This window comes from Gallinula chloropus (genome assembly GCF_964237585.1).
Source record: "Gallinula chloropus genome assembly, chromosome: 4".
In the NCBI taxonomy this organism is placed as follows: Eukaryota; Metazoa; Chordata; class Aves; order Gruiformes; family Rallidae; genus Gallinula; species Gallinula chloropus.
Window position 1 is genome coordinate 73,362,035 of NC_140088.1, and position 21,506 is coordinate 73,383,540.

Here is a 21,506-nt window from a genome sequence, read left to right on the forward strand (position 1 = left end):
TACCTTTTTAAGCAACTTTTATTGACTATGCAGGAGGATAAAAAGTAATCTTACTTGTTTTAAATGGCATAAAGCAACCAAATGCCATTAAGAGAGTGTTACATTTCTTATTTCGCTCAGATTGCTGAAGCTTACCAGCAAGAGATAAAAAAATGTATAAATTCAGGAGCGCTGGCTAGCAATATCCCAAGCCATTGTCAGTGGACTCCTACTTTCCCCTGCCAAAATATGTGGAAGCATGCATGGATTGTGCTAGATTAGTACGAAGGGCTTGTTTCCGTGGCATTAGCCAGGTATCTTAGCAACAGGATCATACCAGATTCTCGCAGTGCTCTGTGGTGGTGCATGTAATATCCTGGACATAATCTGTCTTTTAATTTTCTTTGGATTGTAGTGATATTACAGATACATGTGTTCAGTTATAGATCTTTATTTAATAAGAAGAATGCTTTAGCTGAAGATTTGTACTATGTCAGAAGTGGGCAACTCACAATAATGTTACTGGAGGTTTAGCCCAGGTACAGCCTTGTCTCGCATTGCAGATTGACAGGAAAACTTACTCCCTTCATTAAGATGTGCCTCGTAGTTCATATCTTCATGCTGTGGAGACGGGGATGCTGCCAGAATTCATAATAATGAGAACGTTATTTAATGTCAGATAGAATGCAAATTGCTTGTACAATTGAAATGTCATCTAAAACATGCCACCGTATGCAACACCACTTTATTATAAGTCACTGAGAGCAATATCTTAAATTTGGAATTGCACTAATCCTTCATCTGCTTTTGTTTACCTTTCATCTATAATAGAGATGTCGAATTTCCTCCAAACTGCATTTGCATGTTTTAACTGCTTGCGCACACAGCTGAAGATGTGTGGGAGAAGCATGAACAAGAACTTCCTTTTGATTTTCTTCGTCTTTTGCTTGTTTGTTCAAAGCAAATTAATAGGAAAAGATAGCTTTCGAATACAAGACAAAATGCCACGTCAACCCTTTTTAGAAAATATGCTGAAGCTCGTGTAAGAATATTTCGTGATTTAAATTATGAACTGTAATACAAATTTGATTGTATTGATTAGATTGTAATTGATTTCCGTGGTAATTTAGTCCCATACAGTAGTTTGTTTCATATAATTGGAGCGATAACAATAATTTCACAGGATTAATTTGGTCCATAGTAAGATACATTGAATGTATTTAAGATTTTTGGCATACTTTCCTCGGAAAAAGATATCCAGAACAATTCCTTTCCAAATGCAATATATGCCAGTCTGGAAAATACTGCTAGTGCTCCAGGCAGAGCTGCACAGCTTTATTTATAAATATCGATCGAGAAAGAACCTTTTTCTTAGGCATGTTGTTTCTTGAAATATTTGAAGGCAAACTACAGCGGTGTCTTCCCTCCCCTGTTTTGCCCTGGCAGCCCTTCTTTCTGCACTTCCATGTGAGCACCTCTTGAACAGCGGGAGAGGTGAGAGGGGGAAAATGGAGTCCCGCTTCCCTTTCTAAAGCATATCTGCCCTGCTGGGCTGCCGCTACGCTGTCAGTCTGGCTCGTTGCCTGTGAGTGTGACAACTGATTTCCTTTTTTCCATGACAGTGCTCAGAGCTAGGCAGCCCCTTACAAACACTCGGGCAATCTGATTTTAAGGAAGAAAAAATGCCTGGTTTGGGGTTCTCTGGAGGTGCAGAGCAGCCCCAGAGCTGGCAGGTGCTAGGTAATGCCTTTTTACTGGAGCCAGCTGTAGCCTCTGCTTCTGGTTGCACCATGGTCAAGGAAGAAAGAGAAAGTAGTGAGTGCAGGCAGTTGGATTGAGGAGTTGCAGATTTGCCATGTGTGCTAAAAGTTTTAGCTTTTGACTTTTTTAGTCTAAGAATAAGGAAGCATTGGAAAAGTTGTTGTTTCAAAAATGTTCACCTTGAAGAATAAAAGAAGCTCTTTAAAGCTGAAAATCTGTTCTTTTCGGAAGCACTTCTTGCCAGAACTGTGCAATATTACTTAAAGGCAGACTTGGGTTCCTGGACAAAAGAGATAACATGAATAAAGTGGGGAGTAATATGTTCTCTGGCTAGAGGCTCATCTTCAAAGTCCAAATTTATCGTGTCAAAATCTATTCCATTGTATCCAGAGTCAGATCTCATTTTGAAGACCCACCTCTTGGTTCCCAAGGAATTTCAGCTTATCAAATTAAATAATTTTAGAAATTGTCTGGATTTTTCAGTCAATGAGCAGTACAGTGCATTGTCACACCTCGAGCATCAGCCCTCTCTCCTGCCTCTTTTCTCTTCCTCAAGTCAGAGATTGGATGAAACAACTACTAATAGACAACAGCCATCCTTTAGGTGTAGACAGGGAAGAACTTGTTTGCATTTGCTGTGTAATTTATTAGTCTGGCACATTTCCCACTGTGGGACTTCTGGCCCTCATTTTCCGATTAAGAAAAAAATGTGGCCACTTGTTTGAGTGGGAAACATGGCGTCCAAAGAAGCTGTGCCTTGGATACAAAGAGCACTTTGATGTTTCAAATGTATGGTAGCATTTGTTACAGAGAGCAAACAAATTGTCTGCAGTTTTGCTTCAAGTGGAATAGAGAATATTCAAGTATCTCTGGGTACTTAGTAAGGTTTGCCTGACATATTAAATGCTTGTGGGACCACTTCTCCTGGTTGGAAGTTACATATCCTACTGTTGAGAGACTTACAAATTACATGCTTTTTGCTTTATGCCTCAAAGTTCTTGGAAGATAAATCCAGTGTTTAAAATGTTGGTAGGACAGAGCTTTATCATCAGCTTTATGGACCAAAGTAGCAGACAGTCTCAGGGCATATGGGATACAAGGCTGCACACCTGATATGAGATATTCACTCTGCTCTAATACAGGAGGCTACACCCTAGAAATTTTTGGGTTTTTTTCCATAGGTGTAAGATTTATAATTTCAGACAGAGCTGACACCCTTTCAAGAATAGTGTACGTTTTTTACTTAAATGGCTCATTGGTTTCTGACCATGTTGAATACAGCTGTGCTTGTGAACCAAAGAAACTCGCTAGGTGAAAAAGCTATTCACTCAGAAATCTTCAAGATTGTTTGTTTGTTTTAGCTGGCTTAAGTCTTTTTGTGTTGCAGTTTTTTTCTCTTTGCTGTTGCAAATCATTCCCAAGCTATTCCAAAAGTATGAAAACCACTGTCTTTTCTTCTCTATCTGTTATAGAGGCATCACTGCTGCTGTACCCTTTCACATGAGGCTGCCTACAAATCCAAATTGACTCTTTATTTAAATCCTAATTGTATTTGTGGCCTAGAGCTGTCAGCCAGTCTTACTCTCCTATGCTAGACACTGAGCAAACACATAAGCCAATGATGGCCTCCCCTCTGAAGAGCTTAGAATCTTTAAAAGACAAGACCTCCCAGATAGATAAGACAAATAAATGGGCCAGGTAACAAAACTCAAATGCATGTGGGCCTTCTCTGCTTTTCAGCTTCAATTTTGTGGACCTATTTTTTTTCCTCCCTGTAAATACAAAAGATCCACAGCGCTGTCTGTCCTTCAATAAATTCATACACAGAGATTTGGTAATTAATTAGCATCTTTGTTGGTTTCCTCGGCCACTTAGCATAGGGAACTGACTGAACAATGCAATTATAGGGAAATTTTGTTGTCCCTATTTTTCAGAGGCCTGTGTTAACTTACTGACTTTGATTAGGTATCATCTTCATTTGTTTGGTTGGAACCCTTTAAAATATTTTTGTCTTCATGCATCTCCATCAATCTCTATCATAAGCCTGAAATCATTTCCTTGTGTTTTTAAGGCAACTTAATTTCTTTATCAAATATGATTTCTTCGTTCAGAGTTAGATTCACAGATGTTGTTCCACATTATTCTAGGCTGAGGTACTCTTGTATTTGATAACTCTCCCTGAGAGTTATCAAAGAAATATTTGACAAATGAAAATGATTATATGCGCCTGCAGCACAGATGCTAATATCCTTTTCAGCTGATACCTAGAGGGAACTCAACACCCTGGTCTGAGACACTTCAAGGGTGAAACGTGATAAGTTTAACAAAGCTGAGAGACACTATAAAATAATATGGAATGTGAAGAGAAAAATACTGTAGCTTTGAAAACGTACGAGCGAATTAACTTCTGAAAAATATAATATTGGAACCTTCTTTTTCATGTTCTTCAGGGTTCTTTTTCAGAATTTTGTTTACCATATCCTAAAGGCTTGGGAGTTCTGGATAATTCCAGAAAACATAAAAGTAACCTTCTGAATGCAGTGAGGTGGAGGGGAACTAAAAGTTCTTAATTGAATTCAGGGTTAATTTCAGAATGATATACCTACTGTCATTAATCAGGTTGCAGGGAAGACAGGAGTAACTTTTATTTTCTTTATTCTGAAAGGCTTCAATTATTTCTTTCTGCTAATCATAATCTCCAGGCCTACAGAACCTGGTTTTTGGTATTATAATATCACAGAAATGGCAGATTTCCTGGTTTACAATCAGGCAACAGATTTCTGTTCTAAAGGTTCATCAATCTGAAAATACCCACTGTATTCCTATTGAATACATACACTTTATATCTGTGAAAAAGTTATATGTAAAGTGAATTAATTAATTTCTTCAGTATAATCCCTTCATCACACTTATAGCTGAGCTTGATTTTTGTTGGTGGTTTGTAATTTATCATCATGCCTTTTTTTAAAAAAAAAAATCAGAATTACCCAAAAGTCTGTTAAAACTGCATCATGCTGATTCCTTCCAGGGAAAGAAGCAAATTCAGTGCAGAGGATTCAGTTCTTGCATCTTGGCAGCTCTTTTGTGTAAGGCAGGAAGAACTTTAATGGTAATAAATTGGCTTTTAGGTGGAAGTTAAGTCAATGTTTAGAATTGAGCCCCTTAACTTCCTCAGAGTCTAGAGGACTTGGTTAATGAGGGATTAGGAAGCTCATGAGCGCTTATTCTCCACCAAACCATTACGCAAACCCCAATTAGGGAGAGAATATAGGTACAGTGAAATTCTACTTTTAGGCCCATGTTTGTTACAGAGTTTTATTTGAAAATTTGTCTGTATGAAGACTGTAGGAGCGGGTATATATATCTTTTCATAATATGCATCATTATGGTCATCACTTCTAAAGCTTTTCTTAGCTGTAGCCAATCTTCCTACCAGGTTTCCACGACCTGTTGCTGTATGCATTGGACTAGTATGAAAGGTGGGGTTTTTTTTCCTCACGAATCATTAAAGAATTTCTGAGTGGCACTTGGACTTTGGGGACCTTTTGTAATACTGAGTTACTGAGATAATTAAAATGCAGATATCACCAAATATGTAAACATGACTTTCTCTTGATCACAAGATGTGCTGTCACAAAATGTATGTAAAGATTCAGCCTACAGAAGTGGCTCTGCCCTTTCATGGGAAATGAACTGAAGTGATCCTCATGAGCTCGGGACCATGGAATTGAGCAGGTAACTACTTCTGCCATGTTTGGTCTTAAAATGATTCCATCAAACTAGGCTTAGCATGCCTGTACATGGAGCTTACCTCATTTATCTGGACTATGTTCAAATAAAAAGTACTATACTTGTTTGTTCAAATCTGTTAACTAAGATTGTTACATAGTCGCTCTTTTGCAAATGATTTCTTGTTTTGAAAAAGATGCTTTTGCACACTGAGGTTGGTAATAAAAGAACTGAAGTCATTTGTTTGACACATTGGAGTCAGTGAACATCGTTAGAAAGTAATACTACTACCAGTGTCTGTTGGACTTTGTAAATCAATGTTCATTTTTCCCAAATACTGTTCAACAAATACCAGCCGCAGAAGAGATGACCCTTTTAATTCCTTAGTATAGGCTACAGTTCGGTTTGATTTATGGAAGACCAGTAGTCTATTTATAAAAGATGTATCTGCAAGATGCACTTTATGAGAAACTTGGCTTTTGGGACACATTAATTCTAAGTGCAGATGCAACTTTCATGTTTTATAATATAACCCTGACAGCTGTAATTTCAGATTAAAGATTTTTCATTCACATTCCCATCCTGATTGCTCTGCATGGTCCTTATATTACCTTATTGTCAATAGCAAGTGTTCATCCTATTGGGAGTCATTTAATAACCAGCTGCCATTTAAAGTGTAGACAGAACATTTGTCTCAGCCAGCTCATCTCAAGTGCAGTTTCTCTGCATGGGGAGCTGGGACTTCTTCAAGAAAAACAACAGCTGGACCTCACTATTGTTCCCTGACTCTTCTTTTGTAGTGGCAAGTTAAAACAAACATGGATACTCTGTGAATTTTCTGAACGCATTTGTGGCACTGGTTTATTTATGTATGTATTTAATTTTCAGGAACAAAGTGTCCTCTTTATGATAGATGCTTTTGTCCTTCCTTATGGCGTAGAGATCTGCAGCACTCTTTTTGTGTTATTTAAAGTTTTTTGCTGAAAATTAAGCAACAGCAAGATTGTAGGTTTTGTGCCACTCCACAGCATCTCTGCCTTGTTACATGTCATTATCTCCACTGTATCAGGCTACTCTGCTTGCAAAGTACTTTAAAGCCAATTTTAAAACAATAGTTTAAGGGCATGGGGTTCTTTTCATATGTGATTTTCCAACTAAAGTCATTGGGAAATAAGTATAACTGGTCTATATGAAAATGAATTCATGACCAGTAACGATTTTTTTTAAGAAACTACCTTTTAAATTTCCTTAACTTGACAGCTGGGGATTATCCTTTGTGGCAGTGATCTGTAACAAAAAAGGGGGGGAGGGAAGGTTTCAGAAAAAAAATTGACTCTTTCATGGCTAATTAAACTGGAATACAAATCAATCAGCAGAAATAGCTGATGAATTTATTATGTCTGTGCAAGCTTACTGTATCCTAATGTGTTTGATGTTCACTAAAATTACTATTCCCATCATCTTATAGGGTAATCGTTTACCTTAAGCTTTACCTTTATCTATAATATTGATCTGAGACTCTCAGGCAAGTAATGGAAGTTTGGGTTTATATAAGTGTGCAGGGTATAAACACTAGAGCCATGACAACGTGGAAAACCTGGCCTGGTGATTAAACCCTTTATTTTTCTTTTCAGATCAAGTTCTCTAAGTCCTCCGAGCTTGTAAGCCTATGGGTTAGCTTAATTAAGTTAATGGAAGGGTGGATGAAGAGGTGTAACCACCAAGAAGCTCTTTCATTCCAGTTTCTATAAACATTTTACCATGTAATGTTTGTCCGTTTAGCATTGTATCTCTGTGGCTCAAAACTGCTTCTGCTGCCATACTCAAACACACAGGATTTTGAATAGATTATAATGGTTGCTTGGGAAAGTGTCCAGCAGCCAGGGGTTATAGAGGTAAATATACAGCACAGTGTTGGAACATCGTGAAAATTAGTTCTGAAATGTGAATGCTTTTGCTCATTTACTTTCTGACATCTGAAAGCTGTGGTCACGTAGTTGCTGAAATATAAATTGTTGTTTGGTTAACTATAACAACAGGCTGTGCCCCTCCCCTCTTCCACCCCTGCCCTTTGGAAATTGGGCATTCTTTTGAGGTGATGAGATGGGCTCATCCGAAATGTTACAAAATTGCATGGCAGGTGGTTCAGAGCTTTTAAGGATGTCAGAAGAAATGGATAGAAACTTTTCATAGAAACTTCACTGAGGCATGCTAGGAAGACTTTTGTCAATGTGTTAGTAAGACAAATATGAGATTTCTTGTGTAAATTATTTGTTGCATCTTTGTTCTGAAAAATGGCTGACAAAATGTACAGCTTCATTTCCATGGCCCTGTTTCCTCTTTCACATACACTTCGCCACTCTAGAGATTCCTTCAACATCCTCAGCCCTACAATGTGAGAAACTCAATTCTCCCCCATGAGCTCAAGCTCAGGAAAATTTCTGCCAGACTACCGAGTCTTGCCTTTTGATGCAATCCTTGCTTCCAAGGAAAAGAGCAACATTCAAAATGATGTCCGTGTCACGTGTTGCTTGAGCAAAGAATGAGATCAGCTACTTGCAGTGCACGTCTTCCGACTACAGATGTGTATGAATAATAAATTATATTGTCTTTGTTAACAAAGGGTCAGAAGCGAATCCAGTCTCCAAACAGAGCAGAGTCACTAGGCTGTATGCAAAGCGTATGCGGAGGAGGAAGCAATCTTTCCCCCTTGGTGTCTTGGAGAGGAGCAGTCACCCTGGCGTGCCAGTGTGCTGAGAACAACGCACAGGGTGGATTTCAAACTTTCTTGGATCTTCTCCCTAAACCTCTCCCAACGTCTCACTCTTTCCTGTAAGCTGTAGCATTCTCTCAAATCCCTTCCACTGTCTGCCAGTTCTGGAAGCAAAACTTGGTGAATCCAGGGCGCTTAGTACATGTTGCAGCAAAGTGTTGAAGGGCTGGAGAACAATATCAGGCATCTGAACAAAGCTGGGTAATGGTTATTTAATGAAGGTTAACACTGGCCTTTGATAATCCCATGTAAAATGCTATATATTGTGCATCATAAATTACTTGCTTTTGAAAATGTAGTCATTTTGATTGAAGGCTCTTTAATAAAAAAATGCAAAATTACCATTAATTTTTAACAATTGCATTTTCATCACTCTTGTTCTCTTTTTTTTCAAGAGAAGAAAACAATACCCAGAGCTCCCTTGCACACAACCCCTGAACTTCCAAATAGGCCTGGAACAGGAGGGGGAAAAGCTTCCTCAGCATTTCCTGTGCAGCCCTCCACTGGCAGGGCTCTAGTATTTACTGTAAACAAACTATACAGTCCTCTGGAGGCTAATGGGGCTGTTGATTGGTGTTTGCTCATCACAGCAGGGTCTGGTGTGTGATATCTGGGGCTCCTGTGTATTGATGAGTGTGGGCTGCCCGTGTGAGGTATAGCCCGCAGGAGGACAGGGAGGGGGCTTGGGGGCTTGTTAGCTCTTTGTGGCTGGGTGGAATGAGAGACCTTGTTTATTTAACATTCTTAGCAAGTCCTCCAGGACCCTTGCAAAGTCTACTAAAGTAGAATTCCCCCTATTCCCATGGATCTTTGTAGAAGTATCTAGCTGTTGAAAGACCAGACAAGATAGTTGCATGCTTACTTAAAATAACCTTCATGCATCTGATCAAACATCTACTCTCATCTGAAACAGCTTAGGATCTCCATAGAGGCTTATTAAGCAGGTAGCAATTTAGAGTATGTCCTTGTCAAACAGTTGTGTGTAGTAGTTTGTTTATGTTTTCTCAAGCAATAATGCAAAGACAGAAAGAAGGTTTGCCTGACATTAGGGACTTGAATCAGGTGTAGGTTCCTAAGAAGATATTTTTTTTAAAGGTGCTATTGAATTCTTAATTAAATTACTATTACACACTCATATAGCAATCAGAAAATTAGGAGCATATTTACAGATCTGTGTGTCTAAATACAGAAAAAAGCAGAAAATGTTGCCTAATAAGAAACAACAGAGAAAGGTGAGGAACAGTACTTTTCATCTCAGTTTTTTTTTATAATTCTCACTTTTTTTTTCTAATTAGCAAGCCTGTTGCGCTACTGATAAAAAAACCTAGGGGGCAATTCTTTTTTTTTTAATAGTTTTTTTATAAAGTAGTATCTGGATCAAGAAGAAACTGGAAATCCTCTAAAGCAAGGTAGGGGCATATTAGATTTACTGAAAAATATTTTTAGAAAATGTTATCAGTGATGGGATCTTCCTTTTTATTTGCTTTCTTTGATCACAGCAAAAGCTTTAGTAACAGGTGAAAATTTGTAGTTATCCTTCCCTCAAATTCTTTTCCTCTTGTAATTTAAGCTATTAAAACCCCCAACAAAACAATTTTAAACATCCCTACATATTTTGTCAATAATTTGCATGCTATGTATCTGAGAATTCTGGCCTTGCCAGTGTATAAGCTGGAGGATGAGTGAATTTTTTTTTGTTTTCCCCAATTCTAACTGCAGTTGAGAAGCTGCAACCCTTTGCTCCTTAAATGTAGGCTGAGCTCAAGGCTCATGCACCAGCTTCCCATTTATCCTCGAATGAAAGAGTGCATTGCAGAGCAGAAACACTTGAATGCCAACAGCCAAAATTGGTTCAAACTGATAATGTAAAAAAGAAGCAGCTTTTATAAATATCTTTTATCTTTTGCCATGTTATGTTACTGCAAGTTTTTCTGCTGTGTTCAGTTGTGTTCATAAAATTAGATAGTCTTTAAAGTCTAAATATTTTTTTTAAAATAGAACAGTGTATCTTGAACTATAAACTGGTATTTCTGAAGCAACATCAAGGGTCTGTAGGAGACAGTTCAGGTCTCTCTTTATGTCAAGAGATTTAAAAGAGCACAAATCCACTTCTCATTTCTGATTACTTCTCAGTGGGTAAACATGTTCAAGGGCACTGAAGACCCATTAGAAAGAGCCACTGAAGGACCGTAAGTTGCTGTGAAGATCATCATAAGGAATTTCTAAAAATAAGGCACAGGCTCCTTTTTTATATGGGTACTTTAAAAATAATAATAAAAATATACTTAATGACATTTATGTTAATGTTAAGATAACATATAAAAATTTGTAGCGGGACTGACAAAACAGACCCTAACTGAGAATGCATGAAGTTGTGCATTATTCTTTGAGCCTGGCTAACCCTAATTCTGTTGTAGTGTCTCCAAAAGGGAAAGCCTGCCTGTATTCCTCTTTCCCCTGTCTCCCCTCTGACTGCCACACAGCTCCCCACCTTCTCAGGGGAACCTGAGCTGATGCAATTCACTAAGCTGGCAGAAAAGTAATCCCACCAAAACAGTGTCTGTGTGTTTTTGCAAGGGGGTAGTGAGCTGAATTGGTTCAGCAGAGACATGCTCCTTGCCGGCACACGGGAAGGGTCAGGTCAAACCTGGAGAAGGAATGGTAGTTGAAAGTAAGAAGGGAAGGAAGATCTTCCTGTATTGATGTCTGCGAGGTATTATGTCGTGTATAATGTGTAATTTCATTATCAATTAAGCTGACATGCTTTTTGCAGACCTACTCTATGACCAAGACAATGCGTGTGTAGGGGGTAAGCTAGCTTTGCATTTCTAGGCATTTGTGGAAATGCACCCTTGGACTAGAATCTCTTTCAAGTGCTCAGTTTGCTGACTTTCCACATTTGGTAACACTTTGGCAATTTGTTTTTTCTGGATTTAATGTGGATTTCTTCTTTTTCTCATGAGGATCACAGTGTGAAAGGATACTTGAACAGCTAGAAAGTGTTTAGAAATTAACAAAAGTTGTTGGCTGATTTGACATGATATATAGAACTGAAAATAGCTTCTATAATATCCCTAGAGGGTTTTTTTAGACTTCAAGTTAGCAATAGATTGTAATAAGGAAGTATCCAGTAGCTTTACCTTAGTTGAATATGACCCATCCACAGGTCAGATCAAAGCAACATGACCAAATTCACAAATTTAATGCTCAGCCTTTATGTATAAGGGGGAATCTTTTAGCATCTGATTTGTGCCCTTACCTGCTGACGAATGATAGCAGACCCGCTCATATGTTTGCCAGTATGATATTTCATCCTCTAGAGGCCAGCTTACCAAAAGTGAATATATGAGTCACCCGCAGCACTTCCCTCTCTTCCACTTGAGAGAGTCTTTTGCTCATTTAGTCTTATGTTATAGAATGCTTCAGTGGTGGTTGTTCAGAGGTGCATTAACTTTCTAGGTATTTGTTTTTACTTAAGCAGTTTGAAAGTGTTTATGTTTTCAAACATGAAATGCTTTTTTCCATCAAAGAATATGAAATTTGTGTCTTTGGGGGGGAATCCTGAAAATATTTTTCATTTGAAGACTTTTTTCAAAAGTTAAAACTACATTCCACACATTCAGTAAAAGTAATTGTGCTGGTTTTAGTAGGGAATATGATGTTTACAGAGGGTTTGATTGTCCAACCTCAGGTATCGCTCTTATTTCTCTGCATCAGGCCCCTCACCTTAATGACTGGATGCTCCTTCCTTTGCTTTAGTGGGACATTCACAACTGTCTCCACTGCTTTGCTAGGACACTTTTTTGGCCTAACTGCCCTGTCAGTTACAATTAAAAGCGTTAATATGACAGTCAAAGGTCATAAATTGCTTGTGGCTAGTGTTCGCTGCTTGTCTCTCACAATGGCAACCAGGAAATTGCCCTGTCAGTTACAATTAGAGGTGTTAATATGGTGGCTAAGGGTCAAAATGCTTCAGTAGGAGGAAGGAGTTGCAGAGGACATTTGGTTTCCATTAAGTGATGGTTCAGGAAAACTTTGCGTAAATGGGACGGTTGCTTAATCGGGATATATTTCAATCTGAGTAAGAGCCCTGATAAAGGTTTCTACTGCACGGCTCTAGCAATACCAAGTGTTGCTCTTTTGGGGGCTTTCTAAGGCTTACTCAAATGCCACATTGGAAAAAAAAAATCTTAATAGGTCCCATACTTTCTGGTGAAATATTTGTAGAGATGTAGTTATGATACAGGATGAAACAATGAAGAAAAAAATACCTCTACTGTTTATTATTAAGATTCAGTTTCACTAACTGAAACTTGTGTACATCAACTTCGTGTGAACAAGGTACTGATTTTCTCTATTGTACAGGTGAGTTTTTCCAAAAGACTGGTCTGATGAATTTCATTGATGAAACTCACCTGAACATCAGAAACAGCAGGCCAAACCCATAATCTCATGCTTCAAGAAGTGTTTTTCCTACCAGTTTCACTGTGGCCGGCTCCAAACTTAGAGATGAAATGATGAATAATATCCATTCCTTTAAAATCCCTTAGATTACAAAGACTAAATCACTATTCATAGGTATCAACAGTCCTTCAAAATGGTTTTAAGTGTTAGAGTTGAGAAAGCACTACTGGTTCTTGTATTTTCATTGTAAGGTGATGATGCTAAATTCCTTTGTATACAAAGGGAAAATTTTCTACTATATCCACAAAAATGCTTGAGGGGACAAATGAGTAACCCACACTGAACTCTGTTTTTGCATGGCTGTAGACCAGGGTTGGTGTAAAGCTAGTTTTGATGTACCCACACAGATGTGGCAGATATCAATGATCTTTAGGGTCTGGAATCTGTTTAATATCACAAATGGAGTAATTTTAATCCTGGGATATACATAGCCTTTTTCTAAGAGCTGGTTGTCCCTTGTTCCCCACTACCAAAGAAAGTCAGAGTATTAGACCAAAAGCATTACTTGAAATAAATGTTGAAGATGAAAATCTACAGGAAACATGGATACATTGTGATACATGAGCTCAAGGAAAGACTGAATGTGAATAATAGATGAGAACCATTCAAGCTGCTGGGTCCAAAATTATTTTAGTGTAAACAGTCACTTGAATGAAGTCATTTGCCCTTGGTCAAGCTCATTGACCACAGAGAAAAGTTTCTGCAGCCTGACCCTTGAAGGATAAGCCAGACCACTAACAGAAGAGAACAGATCAAGCAAGATTTTTTAATTATTATCCTGCTTGTCCCCAGCTGGCTTCTGATAATGCCAGTGTTAGAACATTGCTTGTCCAAAATACCCCTGGCTGGAATAGTGCAGTTGGGCCTGTTCTGATTCTAGCAGAGCTTGACTCCCCCAGCCTTTGATGACCTGTCCCCAAAATAGCAGAATACTGTTCTCTCCCTGATGCACCTCAGAGTCCACATAGGGTAGAGGGACCTCCAGTGTCAGCTGTAGGGGCAGACCGTGAGAAGTTCTTGCCCTAATCGGAGGCCGAACCACAGAACTCCTATCATTGTGGTGCCATTTCTGTTGTACATGAGCATCTGTACTGTATTTATCATCACAGTGTCCATCCTCAAAGGGAAGTACAATTCCTTCTACTGGGTGGCTGGAAAAACTGAGGCGGTACTGCTTGAAAAATGATGAACAGGGCCTGTGAAAGAGCAATGAACTCAATGAACTGAGCTTGGGTCTCAACCCACAGTACCCGTGTTTGATGTGTATACCATCTGTGCACACTTCCATGTACCAGGTTGTTGAGGTCGGTTGAGGTGGACAATGACAATGCTGTATTGTTCCTATGGATGGATTTGATGTGTTTGAAGGGGGGGTCAAAACTTCATTCCAGTTAACAACTTCAGGTGCGAAGGATTTGTCTGGAATTCTGGCAGATCCTGTACACATCCTTACAGTTTAGATCCTGTAATACCACCGTGTTTTATAACTCTGATTAAAAAAAAAATAAAAGAGCAGCCTCTGTGTGTGAATTGACAAAACTTCAGTCTATAGCTCATTTTTATCTCAACAAAGAAAATCAAGCAAATTTCAAATCATTCCATACTATGCAGAACCTATATGCGTCAGTATTCATGGATGTTGTCTTTTTATCCTTACTGTATAAAATGCTTCTTTATTAAAAATACTTACAAATAGATTTTTCCATATTTTTTGGCATGCAATTTTGCATGTGGATATCCTAGGAAGGCCTGTGAAAAAAACACACTGAGTATGAAATTTTGTTCTGCAAGTTCCATATATTTGATATTTTAAAATACTTTTTTCTTCCTTGAATCTATATGTAATCAAAGTGGTTCACTTCCTCTAAAATCATATTGGTCATGTGGCCTTCACTCTTGGGATGAGAAATTGGTATATTAGTTCACTGGCTTAGAACTGCTTCATCTTTAAAATAGAAATCTAAGCATTTTTAAGCATCTTTTTTTTTTTTTTCCCATTAACACTGCCTTCTGATAGAACTTATGCACTTATATGGTGAAATCATATCAGCAGTTATCAAAAACATTTTTCACTATTATCCTATTTTTATAAAGTATTTAAACAAACTGGAGTCAAAAGGAGACAGAGAAACTGAGGAGAGACTGAATTCTTAAATCTGGTATCATTCAATAACTGTGGGCAAATCACCTATGCACGCCGATGTATGGACATGAAATCAGATTTCTATCTTAAGCTTCTTTAATGTTGTGAGCACAATATATATGCCATTCATTGGACTGATGCGTGGCAGAGATGAGATTTGTCCCACTTCATGATACTCTGACTACACAACAAAATAAAGTCCATATTTGGTTGGTTTCAGGTTTTGTTATATGAGAGAATTCACTAATCATATTTTGAAAGAGGTATCTTTTGCATGGGCTTTTTAAGTCTGGCGGTCCTTTGGTCATGCTCAATGTATTCAAGGGAAGTGCCTGAAGAGCAGCGGACCCAGAGGGAAGAGCTTCTAGAAGGTAACATTTCAGTACACTAGGAAAGAGAAGAAGGGTTTGTAACAGAGGCGTAAAGATGTGTTATTTGCTTTCAATTCAGTGTACAAGACAAAAGGAAATTCCTGGAGTGTAAATATTAACAACTTTAATTAATGAGAATCAATTCTATATTCCTTGGGCCAATGGTTTCAGTTGATATAACTAAAAGTGTCATGTTTGGTGGCCTACGTGAAACGCATTTATGTTTATCTGTTTCATGTCAGTATAGCAAAATCAAGTTTCCTCACTGTGAGAGCCACCCAAGAGCTAGGAGAGGATAGTCTTAATGAGAGCCAGTCTTTTCTCCTGTCCTCACCCAGGCTAAGTGGAAGGGATCAGAAGTGTGCACACATGAACGTGCGGTCACAAACATGAGATAATGTGGTTTATATTTGTCTCTGGTTTCTGTTCTCTGAAAAGGAATTTTTCCCTGGTAGTGTCAAGGTCACACCAGGATATACAAAAATGTATGAAAACTTGTAGTGCTCTGACAAAACACTTTCTAAAGGCTGGGAAATGTTTTTCTTATATTTTATTTGGGGATCTGAACAGAGTGGTTAACAGTTTGCTGTTGCTTAGGTGCTGATAATTCATAACAGCAGGACTGCAGGTGTAAACATTACCCTAAAATCAGCTCACAGTCAGTGCAAAACATCACAGCACATTGCTACTGTGAGAAATAGTTCCCTTGTTTGAATCGAGCATATTCTGTTTTGAACGACCAGTTGCTTTCCCAACATCTGAGATGAGTTAGGAGAGGGTGGAAAAATGTAATACCTGGATGGCTCTCCATAAACAAACATTGTCACTCAGAAGGTGTTTTCAAAAGGCTTTTTTACTCTTAAAAATAAACTTGCTGCTAATTGTTTAAGGCTTGCCTTTCTCCTGTAGGTAAACAATGTTAATTAATTTAATTGGTCACTAATTGCTTTATTGGTTTTGTGCCTTCTTCCTGGGAAACAGGCCACTTAACTGGACCTGAAGGGAAGTTACTGCCTTCACAGTGAGAGGTAGCAGGACACAAGGAGAGATGGTGTGGAAACAGGCTTGGAGTCTTGATTAGGAGTGCAGAGCTCTGGGATGGTATTTTTTGCCATGCTGCTGTGTTCTCTAGGGAAAGAAACAAGCAACAACAAAACAAACAGTGTAGGGGATGTGCAGCTAACCAAAAACTGAGCAATTACCAACTCCTCTTTTCCTGAGTGGCTGAGTGTGGCAGAAGGCTGCTTTGGTTTATGGTGGTTTCTCATATGGTATTATGGAGATTCACAGCTACAGTTGAAGAAAATGAGTCACAATGCATTGCAGTAAGTAAAATGTAAGGCATTGGAGTGATGCTGCTTTGTGGTTGAAGCACAGTCTGTTGGGTTAGTCTAGGTATTTATCAAGATGTGCTTTATATTCATTCTGTGGCTGCTGTCACTGAGCATTGGAGTCCAACATCACCAAGTTGTGTGTCTATCAGCAGCAGTGAAACTCCATGTCTTTTCTGCTTATATTAAATCAGGCTTGAGCCTTTGTGGAAGAAATCCGTGTAGTCATGTGCTCCTTGTAGATCGGATGATTCTGTCTTTACTGGGACTGTGACTTGTAAATTTCATTCTGCTAAACTAAGGTATTCCCTCTAGCTTGTACATCTTGCCTCTACAAGAGCTGGTGTGTAGGGCACTATGATTTCTTAGCAGTTGGTGGAAAGTCCACACTTTAAGCTCATGCTGAAATGGTGCAAAGCTCATGTTTTAACTTGGTTCAGATGTTTGCTTGGTAATTTTTTAAACTTGTTGATAATTCAGAATCTGTAAAGATGGATGAGGAAAAAATAGTTGAGATTGGTTTAACAAGTAATTTAAATTACTGTCTTTATTTAAAATTATTTTCCTGAACTCTCAGGCAGCACCTTCCTGGTTTCCATGGGGATTCGGATTCCATGAGTTCTAAATGCTTCAGCCTCTAAAGAAGATAATCATTTCCTTGCAGTATTGTTGCTGTGGTTTTCTTCTTTTTTTTCTCTTTTCTTTGAAATGAACATCAAAGAAGATAAGCAGCTTCCACATAGTTTGTGGCAGAACTTGTAGACTAGGTCCCACAGTGGTGACACCATGTCCTTTCCTTGCAAATAACTGTGGTTCATCGTGTGGTGCAGAGTCCTGCACTTGGGACATAACAACCCTGTGCAGCGATACAGGCTTGGGGAAGAGTGACTGGAATGCTGCCTGGCAGAGAAGCACCTGGGGGTTTTGGTTGACTGCTGACTGAATATGAGCCAGCAGTGTGTCCAAGTGACCAAGAAGACTAATAGCATCTTTGGCTTGTATCAGAAATAGCATGTCCAGTAGGTCCAGGGAAGTGATCACATCCCTGTACTTGACATTGGTGAGGCCACACCTCAAGTGCTGTGTTCAGTTTTGGGCCCCCTCACAAGAAAGACATCGAGGTGCTGGAGCATATTCAGAGAAGGGCAACTGGGTTGCTGAAGGGGCTGGAGAGCAAATCTTATGAGGAGCAGCAGCTGAGGGAACTGGGGTTTAGCCTGGAGAAGAGCAGGCTGAGGAGGGACCGTATGACCACCTGCAACTATCTGAAAGGACATTGTAGACAGATGGGTGTTGGTCTCTTCACCCAAGCAACAGGTGATAGGGTGAGGGGGAATGGACTCAAGCTGTTCCAGGGCTGGTTCAGGTTTCTTCACTGAAAGGGTTGTTGGGCATTGGAACAGGCTTCCCAACCCTGAGTCACTGACCCTGGAGGTATTTAAAAGATGGGTAGATGAGATGCTCAGGGATATGATTTAGTAGAGGACAGGTATGGTTGGACTCAAACTCAAAGGTCTTTTTCAACCTAGTCATTCTGTGATTCTATGTCACAACCTGAAGAAGCATGGGGAACTGTTGAAGCATTTTGAATTCAAACAATTTAGTTTTCAAAAAGTTTTGCTAAAGCATTTACTTTTCCTGAATGAGAATTTGAATTAATTTCTGTCCATGTTTAAAAATTTAGAAGGAAACACATTCTGACTTCTCACAAGCTCTAGTCTGTGGACTGGAAGACCTTCACCCCAATTTATTTTCTAGGTATTTTTCTTACTATCTTAAACCCGTAGCAGTAAAGAGTTAATAGGGCTTAATGACTCTTCTTACTTTTATTTTCTGTTCTTTTTATTTCAAAAAGAAAAAGCTGGAGAAAGAGCAGGGAGCAGGAGATTAAGGAAGAAGAATTATTTGCAGGATGAGGGAGCACAACATGTTTAGTTGGTTTCATTTTATTTGGATATCATGGATAATTTTTTGGCTGACTGTGTTATCAGAATTAATTCTTGCAAGCTGTCAGAGCACATATTTTACAGCAAATTTAAGCTTCCCTAGTTATTTTATACATCACCCATTGCTGCATGGTAAATTATTTTATTTATTTTATGAACATGAGTGTTGAGAGCTGCTGAAAGGGACCAATCAGAGGGAGTTCATGGTTTAGAATAATGTTTGCAATAGATTCTGTCCCAAAAGGGAATTTGTTAGTTGTGCTAGCCCTATGGTTGCTCCTGGGATGCTATCAGACTGACTGGCTGCAGCAGATGTGATTGTGTGCTGACAATGTCCTACGGATGATGCCGTAGTGGTAGCTACAGCATGATAGTCCTTGTGGCGACACATGGGGCTGATGTCACCAGAAGCTGTCTGTCTACTCCTGAACCAAAGGCTACTGCCTCCTTTACAGGGACAGCAAGAGTAAATGGACTCTAGATCTTCAGCTGCTACAATTCTCAGGCAGGTGGGTAAGTCTGGGACACAGATGCATTGACTAAACGACGAAGGTGGTTTAAGGAAATATGTCAGGCTCTGAATTGCAGCGGCTGAAGGTCTGGCACAAGATTATTCCTGCTGCTGCTAAGTTTAGAGGTGGGTGACAGCTGCCAGTGGTGACATCTTAAATCACAGTATCTAAATACTCTAAAGCTGAGAGTCACCCCAGAGCCTGGGTGATCCATTGATGAAACCATTTTCCCTGTCGCTAGCATGTGGTAAGTGTAAACAGTGAAATAATGACACAACTGGTATAACTTACTTATCCTGACTGCTTGCTGGTACCCAACATTTTAGAAATAATGAGTTGTATTTTTAATTTCAAAATGCAAAACAAAAGCTGCAATCAAGATATACATGTTGTGGCTGTTAGCACCTGGTGTGAAATAAAGTACGTGTGTAGTAGGTGATGTAATTTAGTTTTCAAGTGATGTCTGCTCATGTGAATCTGCCGAAAACACTAGATTGGCATTGAAAGGCTTGCTTCATTTTCAGGACAAGAAGCTGTCTCTTATAGAAAGTCGGGATCTGGTATCTCCATGTTCCTCCATTTGTGCATGGTCATGTGTCTAGAGTCCATGGCTATTCTACTCTTTGTGTCCCACATGAGTCTGACAGAGTTTTCACAGTTTTGCAATGTGTATGCGTTTCTGCTGGGAATTGGATGGAGTTTGCTAATCTCATTTTGTCTAGGTTACCAAGAAATTGATGTAAGGTTTTGTGTTTCTTTAAGGATGTAGTACAGCAATTTTAATTGCCCTGCTGTGGAATAAACTTTTGCGTAGTTAAATGATGCCATTACTGGTATTAACTGGCTTTGAGAGAATGTAATTTTTCCTCGAGTGCCTAAAACTTGAAGTCTTCCCCCCCCCCCCCCCATCAAGTTTAGAAAACGAATTTCTAAAATACTTAGCAACTGTGGAGTGTATTTTCCCCTTGATGTGTGTGCTTAATTCCCATTAAACTGAAAGAGGAGAGACTACACCGCTGAATGTGCATGTAACATTTTGATATGCTCCCAGTTGGTAAAAACAAGAGCGACACTAACAGCTGCTAACAGTGTCAACAGTCTCGTAGGATGAAGTGTGGCGGGCCCCCAACTGTTTCCCTTTCAAATGAATTATGAGCTCTCACTGCTCAGGGGCACCCTGATAAGAGACTATTTGAGTAGAGGTGTGAGACTTGGGGAATATCCACCTGGCAGGATGGTCCCCATCCTTCAAATGAAAGAAAATGGGGGAGAACATTTCAGTGGGGGGAAGGGAGAGAGTTAAGTTAGGACAGAGTATGACAAAACCCTACTAAGCAGAGCCCGGAGAAGATGAAGCCCTTGGTTCAGGGAATAGGATGTGCTAAGGATGGGGAATGCTCTAAAGGAAATGCAATGAGGCAACATGAGATGACTTGGGGGCCCACCCACCTTCCAACATCAAAGTCTGACTGCAGAGAATGCTTGGTCATTTGCTGCTTAGTGTTACATGCTCTATATTGATGCCAAAATTATTGGCCTGCCTTCTGAGTGCTACTTATAGTACTTCATTCAATTCCCTCACTTTCCTAATCCACTTGTAATTGTCCCCTTTTCCACCCAAAGAATCATCACGTGGGGACAATAAAACAAACTACTTAGTTTTGATGAACAAGAACCAATATTATCTGTGGTCTGCACTTGCGTTACTTCCCGTTTACAATACTGAAGGCTCCCAAGATATTTTTTATTTCCTGCCATGTAAATAATGTGTGAAGTATTTCATAGAAGCATTCAGTGTGAAAGGTGCTTGACAGATTTTGTAGTCCATTTCCTGGGATTATGGCAGAATTAACTTCATTATCCCTAAGCACTCCGTAACAGATGGGTGTTTTGCCTGGCCTGAAAAATCACCAAAAGCTCGTAATTCCCCAAAACTGTACCTTTGGATAGTTTGTTCTTACATTTATCAAGTATTCCATCAGAATTTTCCATAATGTGTTATGAAGCTGTTACTGCTTTACTCTTTAGATATTTAGAACAAGGACATTTAAAATCCCTCATTTATTAACCAAAAATTACAGTTTGTCCCCTTTCCTTCTAAAAATACTGGTCTTTGAATCTAGATCTCTATTTATAGCTTAGTCAAAGATGGGATTATATTTTGAATTTGGAGTAGTGATTTTTTTTTTAAATAGGATGCCAATGATGCCACAGCTCATTAACAAGCTTTCCTTTCAGAAAAGAAGCATTCTTAAATTGTCAACTTCAAGACCCCAAATCTCTGTGAGAATTAATACTAGTTATCATCCTATTCTATAAATTTTATAATTCATTAGGCTTCCCAATATATATGGATAACTATTATCCATCTGTATTGGTTCTTTTTGTGTTGTTGTATTTCCTTGTGGGGTTTTTTGTGTGTCTTTCCAGCCATTGCCTTATTATTTTTTTATTCACTGATCCTTCCCTGCTGGTTTAACAGTGACCATTAAGAATT